The sequence below is a fragment of the Phyllobates terribilis genome, unplaced genomic scaffold, assembly GCF_046119375.1.
Source record: "Phyllobates terribilis strain yellow unplaced genomic scaffold, ASM4611937v1 Scaffold_13__5_contigs__length_258822181, whole genome shotgun sequence".
In the NCBI taxonomy this organism is placed as follows: domain Eukaryota; kingdom Metazoa; phylum Chordata; class Amphibia; order Anura; family Dendrobatidae; genus Phyllobates; species Phyllobates terribilis.
In genome coordinates, this window is record NW_027362773.1 from 48505286 (window position 1) to 48511285 (window position 6000).

Genomic DNA, 6000 nt, shown 5'->3' on the forward strand with positions numbered 1-6000 from the left:
CTAGGCCTCACTAAAATGTAAAAATCTGATTTAAAGTCATCATCAATTAGAACCTTGTACAGTTCGTGGCTTTACCCTCTTCATAAGGCGGATTTGAACTGGGTCCACTACAAAAACATACTGAAAAAAAACTCTGAAAATGCTCAAAGGTCTGAACATATTAAATTCCTTGTAAAAGAGACGTGCTTTTCATATGATCATGCTCTTGAGCGCCGTTTAACCTCATCAAGTTGCCAAAAACGGCAATCAGTTAATTGAAATGAGCACATCATTCTTCAGGTGTTTTTCACTCAGAAGAGTTCCAGACTTATAATGCAAGTCAAGGGGAAGGTAAGAAAGACCCTGGAAGGCTCCTGAGTGACTTTTGGCGAGTTTAGTGAGCCACAAAAAGAAGCCACAAAAATGCACTCAAAAGATGCCCAAAACAATTTTTAGAAAAACGCCACCAATAATGTTTACAATCCGCATTAGGAAATGTTGAAAAACAAGAGAAAAGATGACTCAGGAAAATAAAATGCTGATGTTTCCGGAAGCCATTTTCCTTGAAATCCATGTCAGTTTTACCCACCTGGAAAAAAGTGTCATGTGATCATTAACACAAGTCATAGAGAATGGTTGCTTGGTTTCACATAAATAGTATGAGTTTTGTTTTCTGACGTCAATTTCAGCTTTCACTAATCCTTTATAATCGATAACTTTGGCCACAGGATTCAAAGCGATCATTTTATGGTTCCTTGTAATATTCAAGGTTTTTTTGGCTTTTGGTATGTGGATTTTAACTTTGTCTTTATATGTTAAACCTTGGGCATAGGAGGACACAGTGTCAGCAGGAAAAGTGAAACCTGCATTTCATGAAGAATTACCCAGATTTCACGGAGGTTTGAATTCAAAGCACTGAATTCAAAGACCAGAGTGCTAACAATTACACCATGGAAGCAGAGGAACAATGGACCTAGCTGGATATTCTTGGGAAGAAAAGGGTGAAACGAGCATGTTAAATCATGAATGGTGGTGAAAACAGGCTCTAAAGCTGCAGTGCAAATCTACTATTAATACAAAATGGTAAATTAATATCTACTATCCTTTTATTTCACAAGTGTGCCTAGAATCCCACGCTATCGCAACAAGGAGAGTTTTAAATGTTGATAAAAACTGGCAAATAGAGTGTTGCATCTATTACTTGGGAAAAGGGTGAGAAAAAATAAATTGCAAAACTTATACGGTTAGAACCCTGTTCATCCAGAAGTTGGTAAAGATTATTCATTGTGTAGTAAAAGCTTTCATCCGAGACATAATTCAAGAAGAGTTTGTAGAAATCAAAGCCCATGTCCCAGTCCATCAGCCACGATAGTGCTCTGTGGTCGCTGGACAAGAGCTGGAGAAGGTCTTCTTACTTGATGGCACCCGCGGTGCTTCTTTTCTTTAACATTGGGACGCGCGTTATGTCGCGCAGGGCAGGCTAATCAAAAGAAGATCCTGTCAGTATGGTACTACAAATCAAGTCCAAAGATCACAGACCACTGTCTTGGGAGACAGACAAGGGAATATGAAAATTGATCTTCAATAATCTGTCAAATGTATTAGGAACATGTACATAGCCAGCAGGATTTGAACCTGTGCGGGGAGATCTCAATGGATTTCTAGTCCATCGTCTTAACCACTCAGCCACGACTACTCAGACATGAAATCACTTGTGAGTTTTACAAACCTTTTCTTAAAGCACAAAGATCAAGATCAGTGATTATCCCTCTGGAAGACATCTTAGAAAAGCAAAGCAAAATTCTAGGCCTCACTAAAATGTTAAAATCTGATTTAAAGTCATCATCAATTAGAACCTTGTGCAGTTCATGGCTTTTCCCTCTTCATAAGGCGGATTTGAACTGGGTCCACTACAAAAACATACTGAAAAAAACTCTGAAAATGCTCAAAGGTCTGAACATATTAATTTCCATGTAAAAGAGACTTGCTTTTCATATGATCAGGCATTTGAGCGCCTTTTAACCGCATCAAGTTGCCAAAAACGCCAAGCGGTTAACTGAAATGAGCACATCATTCTTCAGGTGTTTTTCACTTAGAAGAGTTCCAGACTTATAATGCAAGTCAAGGGGAAGGTAAGAAAGACCCCTGGCAGGCTCCTGAGTGACTTTTGGTGAGTTTTGAGAGCCACAAAAAGAAGCCACAAAAACGCACTCAAAAGATGCCCAAAACAATTCTTAGAAAAACGCCACCAAAAATGTTTACAAACCGCATTAGGAAATGCTGAAAAACAAGAGAAAAGATGACTCAGGAAAATAAAATGCTGATGTTTCCTGAAGCCATTTTGTCTTGAAATCCATGTCAGTTTTACCCACCTGGAAAAAGTGTCATGTGATCATTAACACAAGTCATAGAGAATGGTTGCTTGTTGTCACATAAATAGTATGAGTTTTGTTTCCTGACGTGAATTTCAACTTTCGCTAATCCTATATAATAGATAACTTTGGCCATAGGATTCAAAGCGATCATTTTATGGATCCTTGTAATTTCAAGTTTTTTTGGCTTTTGGTATGTGGATTTTAACTTTGGCTTTATATGTTAAACCTAGGGCATAGGAGGACACAGTGTGAACGGAAAAGGAGAAACCTGCTTTTCATGAAGAATTACCCAGCTTCCACTGAGGTTTGAACTCAGATAACTGGATTCAAAGTCCAGAGTGCTAAACATTACACCATGGAACCAGAGTGACGATGTACCTAGCTGGATCTTCTTGTGAAGGAAAGGGTGAAACGAGCATGTTAAATCTTGAATGGTTGTGAAAACAGGCTCTAAAGCTGCAGTGCAAATCTACTATTAATACAAAATGGTCGATTAATATCTACTATCCTTTTTTTTTCACAAGTGTGCCTAGAATTCCACGATATCACAACAAGGAGAGTTTTAAATGTTGATAAAAACTGGCAAATAGAGTGTTGCATCTATTACTTGGAAAAAGGGTGAGAAAAAAGAAATTGCAAAAGTTATACTGTTAGAAAGCTGTTCATCCAGAAGTTGCTAAGGATTATTCATTGTGTGGTAAAAGCTTTCATCCGAGACAAAATTCAAGTAGTGTTTGTAGAAATCAAAGCCCATGTCCCAGTCCATCAGCCACGATAATGCTCTGTGACCACTGGACAAGAGCGCGAGAAGGTCTACTTATTTGATGGCACCCGCGGTGCTTCTTTTGTATAGCATCAGGACGCACGTTATGTCGCGCAGAGCAGGCTAATCAAAAGAAGATCCAAAGATGCTGTCCGTATGGTTCTACAAATCCAGTCCAAAGATCACAGACTACTGTCCTGGAAGACAGAAGAGGGAATATGAAAATTAATCTTCAATAATCCATCCAAAGTATTGGAAACATGGACGTAGTCAGCAGGATTTGAACCTGCGCGGGGAGACCCCAATGGATTTCTAGTCCATCACCTTAACCACTCGGCCACAACTACTCAGCCGTAAAATACTTGTGAGTTTCACACACCTTTTCTTAAAGCACCATGATCAAGATCAGTGATTATCCCTCTGGAAGACATCTTAGAAAAGCAAAGCAAAATTCTAAGCCTCACTAAAATGTAAAAATCTGATTTAAAGTCATCATCAATTAGAACCTTGTACATTTCATTGCTTTACACTCTTCATAAGGCGGATTTGAACTGGGTCCACTACAAAAACATCCTGAAAAAAGCTCTGAAAATGCTCAAAGGTCTGAACATATTAATTTCCATGTAAAAAAGACTTGCTTTTCATATGATGAGGCTTTTGTGGGCCTTTTAACCGCATCAAGTTGCCAATAACGTCAAGCGGTTAACTGAATTGAGCACATCATTCTTCAGGCGTTTTTCACTTAGTAGAGTTCCAGACTTATAATGCAAGTCAAGGGGAAGGTAAGAAAGACCCCTAGAAGGCTCCTGAGTGACTTTTGGTGAGTTTAGTGAGCCACAAAAAGAAGTCACAAAAATGCACTCAAAAGATGCCCAAAACAATTCTTAGAAAAACGCCACCAAAAATATTTACAAACCGCATTAGGAAATGCTGAAAAACAAGAGAAAAGATGACTCAGGAAAATAAAATGCTGATGTTTCCTGAAGCCATTTTGGCTTGAAATCCATGTCAATTTTACCCACCTGGAAAAAGTTTCATGTGATCATTAACACAAGTCATAGAGAATGGTTGCTTGGTGTCACATAAATAGTATGAGTTTTGTTTCCTGACGTCAATTTTAAATTTCGCTAATCCTATATAATAGGTAACTTTGGCCATGGGATTCAAAGTGATGATTTTATGGATCCTTGTAATATTCAAGTGTTTTTTGGCTTTTGGTATGTGGATTTTAACTTTGTCTTTATATGTTAAACCTTGGGCATAGGAGGACACAGAGTGAGCGGAAAAAGTGAAACCTGCATTTCATGAAGAATAACCCATGTTCCACTGAGATTTGAACTCAGATCACTGGATTCAAAGTCAAGAGTGCATACCATTACACCATGGAACCAGAGGGGCAAAGTACCTAGCTGGATCTTCTTGTGAAGAAAAGGGTGGAACGAACATGTTAAATCATGAAAGGTGGTGAAAACAGACTCTAAAGCTACAGTGCAAATCTACTAATAATACAAAATGGTAAATTAATATCTACTATCCTTTTATTTCACAAGTGTGCCTAAAATTCCACGATATCACAACAAGGAGAGTTTTAAATGTTGATAAAAACTGGCAAATAGAGTGTTGCATCTATTACTTGGAAAAAGGGTGAGAAAAAAGAAATTGCAAAACTTATACTGTTAAAAAACTGTTCATCCAGAAGTTGGTAAAGAATATTCATTGTGTAGTAAAAGCTTTCATCCGAGACTTAATTCAAGTAGAATTTGCAGAAATCGAAGCCCATGTCCCAGTCCATCAGCCATGATAGTGCTCTGTGGCCGCTGGACAAGAGGGGGAGAAGGTCTTCGTACTTGATGGCACCGGCGGTGCTTCTTTTGTTTAGCATCGGGACGCACATTATGTCGCGCAGGGCAGGCTAATCAAAAGAAGATCCGAAGATACTGTAAGTATGGTTATACAAACCCAGTCCAAAGATCACAGACCACTGTCTTGGGAGATAGACGAGGGAATATGAAAATTGATCTTCAAGAATCGGTCAAAAGTTTTGGGAACATGGACGTAGCCATCAGGATCTGAACCTGCACGGGTAGACACCAATGGATTTCTAATCCATTGCCTTAACCACTCAGCCACGACTACTCTGACATGAAATTCTGGTGAGTTTCATACACCTTTTCTTAAAGCACCATTATCAAGATCAGTGATTATCCCTCTGGAAGACATCTTAGAAAAGCAAAGCAAAATTCTAGGCCTCACTAAAATGCAGAAATCTGATTTAAAGTCATCATCAATTAGAACCTTGTACATTTCATGGCTTTTCCCACTTCATAAGGCGGATTTGAAATGGGTCCACTACAAAAACATCCTGTAAAAAACTCTCAAAATGCTCAAAGTTCAGAACATATTAATTTCCATGTAAAAAAGACTTGCTTTTCATATGATCAGGCTTTTGAGTGCCTTTTAACAGCATCAAGTTGCCAAAAACGCCAAGCGGTTAACTGAAATGAGCACATCATTCTTCAGGTGTTTTTCACTTAGAAGAGTTCCAGACTTATAGCGCAAGTCAAGGGTAAGGTAAGAAAGACCCCTGAAAGGCTCCTGAGTGACTTTTGGTGAGATTTGTGAGACACAAAAACGCACTCAAAAGATGCCCAAAACAATTCTTAGAAAAACGCCACCAAAAATGTTTACAAATCGCATTAGGAAATGCTGAAGAACAAGAGAAAAGATGACTCAGGAAAAAAAAATGCTGATGTTTCCTGAAGCCATTTTGGCTTGAAATCCAGGTCAGTTTTACCCCCCTGGAAAAAGTGTGATGTGATCATTAACACAAGTCATAGAAAATGGTTGCTTGGTGTCAAATAAATAGCATGAGTTTCGTTTCCT

At 38.6% G+C, this 6000-nt stretch overlaps 1 non-coding gene across 1 annotated transcript; it reads right to left on the reverse strand.

Annotated features, from left to right (window-relative positions):
* Positions 1-3382: 3382 nt before the first annotated feature.
* On the reverse strand, positions 3383-3464 carry TRNAS-AGA (transfer RNA serine (anticodon AGA)). Its single transcript has one exon. It is a non-coding gene; the product is annotated as a tRNA-Ser (tRNA).
* Positions 3465-6000: the final 2536 nt, after the last annotated feature.